Source organism: Ailuropoda melanoleuca, chromosome 2 (genome assembly GCF_002007445.2).
Source record: "Ailuropoda melanoleuca isolate Jingjing chromosome 2, ASM200744v2, whole genome shotgun sequence".
Classification (NCBI taxonomy): Eukaryota; Metazoa; Chordata; class Mammalia; order Carnivora; family Ursidae; genus Ailuropoda; species Ailuropoda melanoleuca.
In genome coordinates, this window is record NC_048219.1 from 120903622 (window position 1) to 120918381 (window position 14760).

General features: G+C 44.1%; 1 protein-coding gene across 5 annotated transcripts in view; it reads left to right on the top strand.

Annotated features, from left to right (window-relative positions):
- The window catches only part of LYPD6 (LY6/PLAUR domain containing 6), a 123709-nt gene that overhangs the window by 34333 nt on the left and 74616 nt on the right, over positions 1-14760 (top strand). The window lies entirely within an intron of this gene.

A 14760-nucleotide genomic window follows, 5' to 3' on the forward strand; every position in this document is an offset into this window, starting at 1 on the left:
AGTCACCATACAGTACATCCCCGGATTCTGATGTAAAGTTCGATGCTTCATTAGTTGCGTATAACACCCAGAGGTTGTGACTTTCTACTCCGCATCACTCTTGGGGCCTTTTTACCTTTATAGAGCCCCCCTTAATATCTCCTCTAGGGCTGGTTTTGTGGTTATGAAATTGGTTAATGACTGGCGATTCTGGAACGTCTTTATTTCTCCATCAATTCTGAATGANGAATGACAGCTTTGCTGGATAAAGGATCCTTGGCTGCATGTTTTTCTCTGAAAGAGCTTTAAAAATGCCCCCCCAAGCCTTTCTCTCATTTCCAGGTCTCTGTAGACAGGTCTGACGTAATCCTGATACCTTTGCCTTGGTACGTGAGAAATTTCTTTGCCCTGGCCGCTTTCAATACTGTATCCTTGGATCTAATGTTTGCGAATTGCACTATGACGTGACGTGGCGTAGGTTTGTCGTGGCTGAACTTCAGTGGGGTCCTCCCTGCCTCTTGGACACAAATGTTTGTTTCCCTTGCTAGATTAGGGAAGTTTTCAGCTACAATTTGTTCAAATATCTCTTCTAGACCTCTGTTTTTCTCCACCCCCTCAGGGATGCCGATGATTCTGACATTGGATCGTTTCATTGAGTCAGTAATTTCCCGTAATATACATTCGTGGGTGTGGATTTTTTTAAGACCAGCTTCTATTTTCGTTTTTTCCTCTACTAACCCATCCTCCAATTCGCTAATGCATTCCTCTGCCTCAGTGACCCTGGCCGTCAGAGCCTCTAGTTTTGACTGCATTTGGCTCATAGAATTTTTAATTTCTGTCAGATTCGCTCTCATTTCTGCCCTTAGGGATTCTATATTCTCAGTAACATTTTCGTTAATACTTTTTTCAAGTCTACTCATCATCTTGACCATTGTTGCTCTGAATTCCATTTCTGATAATTTGGTTATATCCATATCTATTATTTCTGTGGCAGAGGGCGCAGACCCATTGTCTTATCTTTGCTGGGGGGGACTTCTCCTTCTCGTCATTCTGATGAGGAGTGATTGTGGGGTTGTTCAGAGCCCAAATTATTGAATGGGATCCAGGCCATGCGCCCTTGTTTTATAGGGATCTTAGGGATGTGGGCTTCTTCTTTAAAGATTTCACTTATTTATTTGATAGAGAGACACAGACAGTCAGCAAGAAAGGGAACACAAACAGGGGAGTGGGAGAGGAAGAAGAAGGCTCCCAGCGGAGAAGCCCGCTGAGGGACTCCTTTCTGGAACGCTGTGATCACGCCCTTATCAGAAGACAGGTGCTTAATGACTGCACCACCCAGGCTCCCCGGGTTGTGGGCTTCTTGATTTTTCAGCCTGCCTTGGGGGATGGGCCTGCTGTGCAGATACTCAGGCAACCCTGTTTGGGTAGAGTCTCCGCGTCCCCTGCGAGGGGGGATGGGGATGGGCACCCTGTGAGCCGGTATTTCCAGGCTTTTGTTCTCTGGCGGCTTTCCCTGGCGGTCTGCTGTGCCTCTTCTGAGTGTCAGAGCAGCAGCGGCCGAAATTCAGCCTCTGTCATAGAACAGAGGGATTGCGGCCCGTTCTCCACTGATGTTCTGGCCACTTTAACTCTGTTTTGTTGGTGCTGTTCCACCCTGCAGCATCCCGGGCTGTGCGCCCCACACCCGGCGTCCCAGCCCTCACTTCCAGGGCTGGTGCGTCTCTGTCCTTTGTGTTTCTAACACCGCCAGTCGCCCGCCGCCCTGCGAGCGCTCCCGGAGCTCCCAGTCTCAGTCTGCTGTCTCACGGGTGTCGTCTGCTAGTCCGCCTGCTCCCCCGTGCAGGTGGCCCGCCAGCCACCAGCCACCCTGTGCGCGCTCCCGGAGCTCCCGGTCTCAGTCTGGATACAGTGAGCACACCGGAGTTCCGGAGTTCTGTGAGATGCTTGGTGGCGCGCGCTCCTGGCTCAAGGTCTCAGTCTGCTGTCTCGAGGGTGCAGGTCCGCGGTCCGCCCGCTCCCCGGTGCAGTTGGCCCGCCAGCTGCCAGCTGCCCCGCGCATGCTCCCGGAGCTCCCAGTCTCAGTCTGGATCCAGTGAGCACACCGGAGTTCTGGAGTTCCGTGAGATGCTTGGTAGCGTGCGGCCCCGGCTCACGGTCTCAGTCTGCTGTCTCAAGGGTGCGGGTCCGCGGTCCACCCGCTCCCCCGTGCAGGTGGCTACCGCTTCCCGGCGCCCGAACGTGGCAGCTCCCTCCCCCTTCCATTTATCTTCCGATATCTGTGCACGGTTTCATGGCTCCCCGCTTCGTACCTCAATACTCAGCGCTGGAGATGTTCATTTGTAGAGATCCAGATGTATCTTCCTGCATCTCAGGCTGATTCGTGGATGTTCAGGTTGGTCTGGTACCTATCCAGCTCGACTCGGCACCAGCTGAAAAAGGGGTCCCCTACTCCTCCGCCATCTTAACGCTCTCCCCATGAGAATGCTTGTTGCTTGTGGTGGAGAACTCTTAGGTTGGTGATGAGTTGCAAATCCTGGGGAGTCCTGACTCAGGAAGATAGGGAGTCTGAAAAGAAAGGCAGTAAGGTGAATTTTATTCTCTTACTCCCTGCCCTGCCTTAGCCTGCAACATTACTTCTCCCTTTAAGATGCTTTAATTAGTAATTGTCTGCCGTTTTGATTTTGAGATTAGTTGAGATCACCAGGATGATGGGAGGCTAAGATCTGACATGACCGGACCTGAAATGATTGGCAGGTTCTCAACTTTTTGCAATATTAATAAGCTAAACGGTGGCTGGCTTTGGTTAAGATGACACCTGATTTTTTGTAGTGCCTTATTTTGATTTATTGTTCTTTTGTTTACTGTCAGATATCCCCACCCATAACATGGAGTCTATGGAGCATAAGTGTTTTATGCATGTTCTGTGCAAGTCAAGCTGTCCCGAACGGTATAGCATCCAAAAATCAAATGATACTGTGATAGGAACACTTGTGGATACATTATTGTTTCTCTTTTTGATTATTTCCTTGGGATGGGCTCTTAGACATAGAATTACCTGACCAAAGGTATGAACTTAGAACAAAAACAAAGTTAAAAACCAAACCACACAAAAAATTTTGATACATATTAACAGACTGCTTTCTTTAGAGACTGTACTAATTTTCACTCCCACAGTCATCTATGAGAATACTTACCTCACTTCAACCTTATCTGTGCTCATTTATTCAATAAATACTTACGGAATTCTCCCAATCTTCCAGGTTCAGACATTTTTCAGAAGTTTCTAAAAGCACCCTGGGTGATTTGAAGTGTGGCCGGCTGAGAATTGCTGGTTTCGTTAATGGGATAAAAATAAGAAAGGAGGTTTTCTCTCATACCACTTCTCTGTGGTCTGAGTATCTCTTACTATCCCCTTAAAATAGAATAGATCAGTCACATTAGATCGCTCCTTGTTGGTTGTTTTGTTGTTGTTGTTGTTGTTTTACATAGGATGTGTTATTCCTAATGAGCAGTCCCTTCACACAGAGTCTACCATCGTCTTGAAGAAGCAATTCACAGTAGTGTCAACCATAGGCTTATTAACGTAAGCCTACCATGCAGTGTTTTCCAAGGTTCCAAGTAATTCTGCTCACCGTGTTACCTTTTAACTGAACGGTGTGTTCTTGTTTGCAAAATTCTTCGCTAATATTATATCATTTAACTATGGCAATAACCTTGAGAATCTGACATTTTTATTTTTTTTAGAAAAGGAAAAAGAAAATACTTAATAAATGACTTTTCTCTAAGGTCACACAGCTAGTAATCATGTGTTAGGAGCTGACTCAGATCAACTCTTCTGACTTCAAGGTCAAAGTTTCTCATTCTGTGCTATAACCTGCCTTTGGGATTTTTCTAGTTTTGCTCCCATTACAATGCACAAATGCATCCAGTTCTTAGATTGTTATTAGGGCTATTTCATTTAGTGTCTAAGGTTTTACTATGCCTTTCTTATGTTCATTTTCTTCCCTANTTAAAGATTTTATTTATTTATTTGACAGAGATAGAGACAGCTAGCGAGAGAGGGAACACAAGCAGGGGGAGTGGGAGAGGAAGAAGCAGGCTCATAGTAGAGGAGCCTGATGTGGGGCTCGATCCCGTAACGTCAGGATCACGCCCTGAGCCGAAGGCAGACGCTTAACCGCTGTGCCACGCAGGCGCCCCNAGTGTCTAAGGTTTTACTATGCCTTTCTTATGTTCATTTTCTTCCCTATATGCTCATCTAGAATTCTAAGCACCTAGAGTAGTGTTTCTGAACTTCTTTTTTCATTATCTCTTCCTCCCCAAGGAAAAAAAATAATTTAAATTCTTTCTAATGAGAGAAATTAAATACTGAGGAATAAGATCTTGTCAAGTAGGATGAGCTTTAGAGAGTCACAAATTAGTGCTATGTACAAGATTTTTTGTGTGTGTCCTAACAAGCGATTTTCATCTTGGGACTCAAAAATACTGTTAATGGGCAAACCAGTAGAGATGACCTTACTGCTGACTATCAGGGCAGAGAGTTAGGTTGTAGAACTTACAGATGGAACTGGCATATATGTGTAGCTAGTGGTACGCATATGAAACTGACATTATTCTTTAGCCAAAGGCTATTTAGAAAGCCATAAACCAATAGCTACTTACAAGGAATCAGTGCTTTAATGTGAATTGCAATCTTCATGATCGAACCACTGGGAATTTCCAACTTGCTTTTGTTTTCCGTATACTGTATAGGTCATATAGATTACGTCTTTCCCTTCCATCCCTTCCACCTACTGACTGCTTTTTCTTTTCTTTTCTTTCCTTTTCTTTTTTTTTTTTTTTAATGAGCTTTGTATGGGCTCTTGTCTACTTATTGTCACAACTCTGGCCTGAACTTTTAGATTTACTAGTATCAGATTTGTGGCAGTTACACGTTTCCATTTATAATTTTAGAGAAATAAATACTGGCGTGTTGAGAGATAGAAAAACACTGCATTGGTAGATAAGGGCTGTCCCATGCTGGGCTTGACTGGCTGCCACCATCTCTGACATCCTCTGACCCTTGGCACAGAAAGAATGTAAATGAGCAGGAATCAGGGGCCCCAGGTAGCTTCTGTTTGTTTTTGCAAGAGAGCCAGATCTAAGTGATTTGAGAGGATGCCAAATTTTATGGATATGGAGCCAAAGAAAAGAATAAGGAATTGGGGCTGGCAGGCGTGTACATACAGGGAGTAGAGGACAGCAGACAAGGGGGCTTTCATTCATTTCCATGGGCAGAATTTTTAAGATTAACATACTAATTTCTTTATTGAAGTCAAACAAGATTTTAAGTCATTTATCAGGGCTCATAGAGAACCTATTTATAGAAGTCAGAATAGAAGTAAATGAACCATGAATACTAACATGCATCTAGCAAATTTAATAAGATTTAAAAGTTAAATAAACCAATGGAGCCTGCAGTTTTCTCCAGAGCCCCTTTACAAGTTTTAACCTTGTTCTCTTTTCCCCCCTTCATTTTACATCATGTTTTCTGTGGATTCTTTTAGCCTCATCTTTTAGGATGCTAAAGCTTGTTTCTAGAAGGTTTTTCAATTTTAGTTAAACATTTCTTTGATGATGGCTTTCTATTCAACCCGCTGAGAAATGGAATTTTTTTTCCAGGTAGCTATACTTCAATAGGGATAAAATTGTATTAGTTATCCTTCATTGCATAACCACCTGCCACAAGTGGGTAGCTTCAAATGCTTTCTTTCTTTTTTTTTAAATAATTTATATATATATATATATATATATATATATATATATTTTATAGATTTTATTTAAATATTTAAATTATATATATGTGTGTATGTGTATGTGTGTNGCTGGAATCTTATCAGAACACTTGGCTGGGGAGAGATCCACTTCTAAGTTCACATAATTCAGTTTTTTGAGAACTTTTGGACTGAGAGCCTCAATTCCTACCTGCTTTGGTGGTCACCTTCAGTTCCTTATGACATGGGCCCCCCAACTTTTCAACTTGTTTCATCGAAGCCAGCAAGAGATACATTCTACTAAAAAGACATCCCAGCACCTTTGTCATATTTGGTTGGTTGGAAACACCTCACTAAGCCTGCCTACACTAAGGGAAAATAGATTACACGGGGCATTAATAACAGATGGGGCCACCTTAGGATATATGGCTCCATTCTAATAAGCCTTTAAGATCTTGGGTTCCCTTTCTTGAGGGAAGGGACTTTGTCCTTTCTGAGTTAAAATAGTTACAGAGATCTTAACTATGTGGTAGTCAGCCTTTTCTGCTGAACCAGGTTCTACAGCCCTGGGCCAGCACTGTGCATGTATGACAAGACCACTCTTTAAACAAATGTATACAGAGACCCACCCCCTTGAGATAGCTCAAGCATGAGAAAGAAAAAGCCTCATAGCTCTATCAAAAACAATGGCAGGAAACACACCCTCATCTTTTCCGTCCTCATTTCAAAGCTGTAACAGAAAGAAGGCAATGTATTCTGGTTCTGAAGATTCTCAGTTTTTGTCTTTCCTTAATTCCCTGCTGGGTGCTCTAGAACAAGCTATCCAGAAAGGTGTCTTGAATGGCAGGCACCCTGAATACAAATATAAGAAAGGCATTGTCTCTTCCCTTAAGGAACTTACGTGTTGTGGACAAGTCACAGATAGAGGTGGACAATTACCAAATGGCATCAAAGGCCTATGGAAAAGTCATGTGGAAGGGACTGTGAGAGCACAGAGGCTGTAAACCTAATCCCACGGTGCAGATGGGTGTATATTAAGCAACACTTAAGGAAGGCTTCCTGGAAGAGGTGGTGCTGAACTGAATTAGTTGTTAGGCTTTGAAGAAATGTGGACAGGCTTTGCAGGGCAGGGGGCATTGGGTGTGAAGTCTCAGTGTTTGGGGGAAGTTTGGGACATTAGGAAACTGCAAGTTTTTCAGTGTAGACGGAGTTTAGGGGCCCACTGGCAAGTGATAAAAGATGTGGCTGACGAGGGAGGCAGGAGTCAAATCATCATCAGGGTTCTCAGAAGTTGGTTCAAGGAGTTTGGACTTTACTTGAGGGAATCGGGGCATAATCCAACCAGTGGAGGATAAAAGGGATATTAGGAGACAAGAAGTCCAAATAGAATGAAGTGATGGGAATCTAAAATACAGTGAAGTCAGAATGGAGGGAGAGGGTATATTGGAGAAATACTAGGGGTGTGGAATTATTAAGACACAGGGATTGAATCAATTGTAGAGGGTAAAGCAGAGGGAGAAGTGAAGCTTGCCTCCCCTTGCTGACTTAGGTGACTGGGCGGATGGTGGAGGTGATTCATCAGTCTAGAAAAATCAAGAAAAGCAATAGGTTTGAGCTCAGTTTTGTAATTATTCATTGTAAGGGGCCTCTGGGACATTCCTGCCCCCGAGAGGAGCAGTGTTCCAGGGTATATAGGTTAGGAACTCAGAAAAGAGGTCTAGCTGGGTGACAGATTTTAGAGTTACCTGCCCAGAGGCGTTAGTCTAAGCTGAGTGTGTGGAGGAGATCACCAGGAGGGAGTATACAGACACAGAAGAGAGCTAAGAGTGGGATCCATTGACACCCGCCATTAGGGGGAGGGGGAAACTGTAAGAGAGGAGGGTCAGGAAGTTGTGGGGTAATGGGAGTTCTTGAGGTTGCTGGCCACAGAAACCAGCACCACCTAGCTCAAGCAAGAAAAAATATATTTTTAGAATTTGTTAGAAGGCTTAATGAGTTATCGGAGGCACTCAGGGATGTGGAAGTAGGGACCGCAAAGTTGCGAGAAGCCCAGCAGGACTCTGTCACTCTTAGTTTCTGATATCTCGGCAAGGCTGTTTCTTTTTTCTATCTAAACACCATCTTCCTCTGCTCTTCTGTGCACTTGAGAAACACATAACTTCCAAGGTTATTACACCTCCCCCAGGGAGGAGATCACCAATCTGATTGACTGCTCCTCAGCCCAGTGCCAGTTTCGTGCGAGAGTTAACCTAGTTTCTCTTTCTCTCTGGGGAAGGTACCCGTGATGCAATAGAGTACAAACATTGGCTAACAAAGGCCCACTCCTGCTGGGACCAGCCTCTAGAGAAATGGGGGTGTGGGAAGAATGGTATGCATTGTCAAGTGCCCCAAAGACAGGAAGACAATAGAAGAGGGCTGGGGGCAGGAGGGCCACACAAGGAGAGTGCTCCAAGGAGAAGTGATGGTCCATGGTGTTTGATGCCATTGATCCCATAAAGAGGTGGAACTGAGGAAGAGTGAGGACAGTGACTTGGTGACTGTGAGAAGCTAAATTTGTAAAAATAAGGGGGAATCTTCTGTTGGTTGGTTGGTTTTTATTTAGATGGGGAAGGTATAAATATACTTATCCCTGGAAGAAGAGGAAACAACCATCAAATTGGGGTTGAGAAGATACAGCTGAAAGAGGGTTGAGGTTCTTGAGGAAGTGGGAGCAGATGGAGCATTGGACCCAGACAGGGAGGAGGCCATAGTCTCACCAAAGTAGGAGAGAAAGAGGGGTACAGTGTAGATAATTCGGATGGTGGGGGGAAGAGGATGAGCTGCCAAGAAATTAAGTCCAGGTCCTCGTACCAGGAATTATTCACCCTCTACAAAATAGCTTCTTCTCTCATGCCTTAAGTGTATTGAATGTCTTTGCTAACAGAAATTTTTGTATTCCATACACCAGGGGACTGACGCAGGGAGCTGCAGCCAGGACTGGGGCTCCTTATAGTTGTCTCCAGGTGGGTCCAGGGTCCCTGTCCAGTGCAAATGCTTCTACATTCCTCTGTAAACCCAGAAACATCCTGTGAGGAGCAAACATAAAAATGTGAGTCAACGAATGAAACTACAAGTCAAGGGCCTATTGCAACCGTATAAGTTAAAAAACTTAAAGTGTGTATTTCTCCTATCTCCACACCATGGTTTTCCTCCTCACTGGGCTGATTTTTGGTTGTGTGAGAACAGTTCAGGGTTGGGATCCTGTCTTAGGTGGCCTTGCTCCCAAGTTCCACAACAGTCAACTGCTAAAGAACATAGCTGAGGATGTCTACTCTGCCTGGAACTCCCCCTCCCAGTCATGACTTTATTTACCAAAGGATCTAGGGGGCTTTTTCCAACCATTTTCAACCAGGCTAGATGACATTTACCAGCATAGGGGTCAAGAAAAATTTAGGCAGATAAAGGAAGAGAAAGTAGGCTTGTGTTATATGGCATTACATATTTTAAAGAAATATATTTTTCATCCTCTGGGAAGTTTTCTGGTCATCAAAAAGAGAAGGGGCTGATGGTGATTTTCCCAAATTGTTTCCTTACCCTCTACCTCCCTCCACACTCCCAATACTTCAGCTGAAGAGTGAGCAATTCTTTTTCTCTTTTATGTTTAGGAAGCAAAACTATAGTTTGTAGGAATTCCTTCATGGTAACAGTCACTGACATTTTTTAAGTGTCTTGCATGTGCCAGGCATCATACCATCAAAACCCATGCCTGCCACTTGGCCAGCCAGTGTTGGCAAATGTCACCAGCTGGTACACGTAGCAGATGTCTAATTGTGTTGCCAAAGGCTGCAGAGAGCAAGACTCTCTAGGAACAGGGATGCTTGGCGAGACCCGTTTTGTGAATTCTTCTAGGCTTTGGTAAAATCTCCCAGTTGATTCTAATTTTAGGTTTAGGATTTATTTTGTTGATGTTAGGGAGGGGGTAGTGGACCATCAAGGGAGCAAAAAAACAAGTCCCTGGGCTTCTGCTTCTGTCCACCTGCCACATAACCCCTTCCCCCCAACATAGGCTTCAGAAATTCCAAACCCTGGGGAGATATCTGTCTGGATTTCAGGTAGCAGAATAAGCTCTCAGGAGTGTCTGATGTATTTCAGGGGCTGGGCTTCCTTGGGTTCTTTATTGGAATTGGCCCTTATTCTGGACAGAGGGACAAAATCAGGGACTGTACTTTGAAAATAGAGACTCGATGGCCTTCCTCCAGGGTGAGGTTATAATGGTGAATGGGTACAGGTGAGGCTTTATCCAGCTTTAAGCTGGCCCCCCACAGCCCACCATTAATTCCTAATACTTGCAACACAACTCTCCTGGTAACCCTCATAAGGTCTCATTCCTCTATTAAGACAGTAACTCTATGCTTTGCTCATGCTGTCACATTTTTGTCACCTTGAAGTCTTTGTTTGAATCAAAAGAGTACTTTCTTTGAATTTGCCTGGCAGATTAGTTCTCCACATTGGCTCAAAGCCCATGAGTAGAAGTAGTAGCCCGGGGTCATCTTAAATACTTAGGGACAATTCATGGGAACAACTTAATCTGGCATGCTATGGGGATTTTATTCTCACTTGTTAATTAACAAACTCTTTTGGGGGAGTTGAGATTCTAGAGCTGAACACCTGATTTCAGGTGACTCCAGGATGTTAGTGTCGTAAAGCTGGTTTAATTATTAATTTGCAGGAGCATTTGAAGAGTTTGGTTTAGTTAAAAAGGTATTCATTTCTATAAGCCAATTTATATGATGTTCAAGAACAGACGAAACTCATTCACTGAAATAAAGGCCAGAAGAGTGGTTACCTCAGGAGAGGGTGGGGACAGAGCAGAGGCAGGAATTTCCTGGAGTGCTGGAAATGTTTGATATCTCGTTCAGGGTGGGAGTTACACAGGGGCACACATATGTCAACATTCACAGAGCTCTACATCAGTGAAAAAGAAAAAAATTCTCATCTAGTTTATACCATCTTTTTCCAAGATCATAGACTTTGTTATAAATCCTCAGTGTAAACCTTTGGAGAGTTTTAAGACCGAATAGGGAGTCACATGATCAGATTTGTGGTTTGAAGAGCTCTCTCTGGTGGTTGCTGGAGAAAGGATGGGCAGGGACAGGAGTGAGGCAATGACAAGGGCTCGGGAGGCTGAATCAGAGGTCCAGGGAGAGACAGTGGGCCCTTGAGGAGAGAAGATGGAGGGATGGGTAGGCTACAGGGGAGGGGGTGTTGAGGATGATTCCCCAGTGTCCAGTCGTGTGGATGGAGGGGCCATTGCCTGGAGATCAAGAAGCCAGCTGGAGACAAGGTAAGTTTCACATGCCTATGAGCCAGCCTTGGTGATGACAGTGGGTAATTAAATTAATGAGTCTGGTGTCAGAAAATAGGTCTGGGCTGAAGTTATAAATTTGGGAGTTGCTGGTGTGGTATTTAAAGCAGTGGGAGTGCATGAGGTCACTTTGGGCGAAAGCATAGAGTTGGAAGACAAGAGATTCCAAGACTGCCCTGGGGAGTTGCCACATTTTGCTGAGAAGCCAGGCAGCAGTCGGAACAGGAGGCTACAAAGGAGTGCAAGAGAGGTAGAAGGACAGCAAGGAGACTGTGATGCCACCGTGTCCAAGGGAAGAGTGTTTCTAGAAGCGGAGTGCTCAACTGCGGTGAATGTTGTGGAAAGTCAAGTAAGTTGACAGCTGAACTCCTCGGGTGGATTAGTAACTTGGAGGCCATTGGCTACCTTGGCCAGAATGGTTTACGTGGAGGTGTGGTGGTAGACACTACGCCAGGGTGAGGCAAAAACAGATTTCTTTTTTCCTGCAGGGTATTTATTGCTTTAGCTATATATTCCAAACATCAGTCCTTTATGTAACTTGTAATTGTGCAACAACATGGAAATTGACGTTTAATTCTACAGCAGAGTGTAAAAGGGATTATTTGGGGTCCCAGTTTCTTCATTGTCCTCGTCAAAGAAATTGAATTTAGAAAATTCTGTGGGAAATTATTTTCAAGTCCATATATTTACTCTGTAAGATTTTTAAGGAGATCATCTTCACGGTCCATTCCTGCCCCCACGCAGAAATGAACTGCATGATACTTGATTCATGTTGCTTTAAAGGGCAAAGTATTGAGTGAACTTTCTTGGGAAATTTAGAATTTCTCTAGCAGATATTGAGGCTAAGTATCCCTCTAGGCTAAAAGACCAGCATTTTTTCTTAAACCTATTACAGGAATCCCAATAATGGAAAGAAACGAGGGGAGGCAGTGCTCATGTCACATTCTTCCAGAAATCAAATATAGTGCTTTTTTGTTGACGTAAATACATAGGTTGGAAAAAAGGTAGGGGGAAAGGAAAAACGTCTCAAAATTATGCTCAGGTCTTTAGTGTAAGAAGCGTTTTGTGATTAGGATGCATCATGTTGTTTTGGTCAACAGTATTGGAAGTACACAGTGGAAGTGTGACTTTTATATGCTGGAGTAGTGGTGACCCCTGGATCCTGAGTGCTCCACTGTCCTGGGAATGAAGGCACCGTGTGAGTCCTACCTAGAGCCCGGCAAGCAGCGGATGCCCAAGGGAGGGTAAATGTTGAATAATATTACATTGAATGGAAAATCCATCCCTGACAATCTCCTTTCTCTTGCTCGCTTTCTGAGTCTTGGGCTCTTAAGAGAAATGATCTGTATTAAATTTCTTATTCCACTTAGGAGATTCTGCTGAGAATTGCAAGGTCAGATCTACAGTGAGGTTCTTTAGACAGTGGTGTCAAGGGGAAGATGGTTAACATCCTGCTTAATGGAAAGGCGGCACATACGAGGCTTTATGATAGGTGGTTAGTATTTTAGGATCAAGTCTGATTTCATGACATAGTCATGTTTAAAAAATATTGTATATACATTTGTTTTTTTCTCTTTAGCATGTGCTGGGATGACCAAGGAGAGGAAATAGCGAAGAACTTCTTTATTTCTGGCACTATGCCAAAGTCGCAGGGAAGGTTGGATGTTCAGCTTGGTCCAGGTAAACTGGAGTCTTCAAAGGTCTAGAGAGACTTGGGGGAGTGTTCACAGCCCATTGGAAGAGCTGTTTCCCACACTTACTTTAGGGTTTACTTTAGATTAGGATCACAGGGCCTTTGCACATCTTTCTTTTTTTTTTTTTAGATGGAGGTGGGATAGGTGTGGATTTATTTTGGAGGTGGCCAAAATGGCACTTGCCTTGGTTTCTTGAGAATTTTTCATCAGTGTGAAAGAACCTTGTACATAAGTGCCTGTGTATTTAGCATGTGTATTTTTGTGTATTTTTTATATACAGGTCGTATCAAACTAAATTTTTCTGGAACTTGTGAGGCTGAGTCATGGAGCTGTTGGAGGTAGATGTGGCTGTGAGTGGGGAGAAACTTGAGTGAGAGGTTACTTTACCTCTGAAGGTTAGTCGATGATGAGAATGAGGCTTCCTGGGTTTTGGTCACCTGCTGAAAATGGGGTCCTGCTCTCTGTCTTGGCATGATGAACATCAAGCCAGAAAATCCATATGTGTTCTTTGACCCGAGAGTCCCAGCAATCTCAAATGAGATGTAGAATGTATCTTTTCTAAACAGGATCAGAAAGGTGGAGTTCCCCTCTTTGCTCCTTCATGTTCTTTTGTTTCCTTGCCTCTTCCACCATGCTCTCTTATAGGCTCATGGTTATAACTGAGGCCAACACACTAAAATTTCCTCCCAAGTGCCCTGACGGGACCATTTTGTTACTATTATTGCTGCCGTTATTATTACTGTTACTAGTACTGCCAAGAGGCAAGCAGTTGGCTTTGACAGGTGGGAGGGGGACCCTGACAAGTGGATGTGGCCGGGCTGACGGGAAGCCCTCGCCCTGAGATACGAGAGCATTATATGAGATATTACTAATGAGAACAATGTCATAAATATGCAAAGCATATGGAATTGGGTGTCTAGTTCCAAAAACGCTATCACTGCAAAATTACAGCTGCAGCATTTCCTTAGTACATAAGCCACGTGTTATTTTAGCCTGAGAGGAGGCAGCTGAGCTGGAGATATTGAACACACCTAAACAAATGTGACCCTGGACAGAGCTGCAAAAACACGAAAGGGCTGCATGCTGGCATGGAAATCACCTCTGGGCTGAAACAACAGAAACTGAGGTTGAGCCCTGTCTGCCCGGGTGTGTGGTTTGCCCTGGGTCTGTTTTGGAGGACTTGGGAAAACAGCCCTACAGACAGACTCTGGATTTGCAATCCGAAACCCATACAGAAGAAACAGCTCTCCCCAGCCTCAGGATCCTGCAGAGCTTTCTGGCTGTTGACTCGCATTCTGCAATGTAGTTGTATGCCCCGCCTTTCATGTGAATACTGGCAAAATAAATAGAGGTAGTGGGTCCTCACTAGCCCCACACAGACCCCAGCACTTTTTTCTCCACTGCCTCTGACCTTCTCCTTAGTACGTGGAGCCCTTCTAATCCGGGAAAACCATTACAGGAATGGTGAGAGGACAAAGGTTTGGGGCCTTGGAACCTGCATGTCCATCTGTAAAAGGCTACTAATCGTAACTCCTGGGCAATGTTGTTACAGAAGAAGTAAATGCAACTAATTGTATTATTTAAGTGCAGTGTAAAAATGTATTATTCCCAGATGCCATACATGTGTAAAGGGTCTAATAATAATAATACATGACCGAGCTCACCGTGTCCAACCTACTGTCCCACGGGCTTTATATGCAGTATCTCGTTGGCAGTGAGCAACTTAATCCAAGTTCACACAGCTCATGGGAGCAGAACTGAGATCTGAAATCCTTAGTGGTCACAGTAGAGCCTCTGTGTAACCAGTGCTACTGTTCCTAATATTTAATATCCCTGTTTGAACGGTACAGTACTGAGTAAGTTCATTTACTTAAATACAGAACAGTCCAAAGCTTGTGCATTCCTCTGTCTTGGTTTTATACAAACTGTCCAGCGTGCAGTCCCCAAACACCATACCTTCCATCTTCCTTGTCGCCCTGGTGCCAGGAGG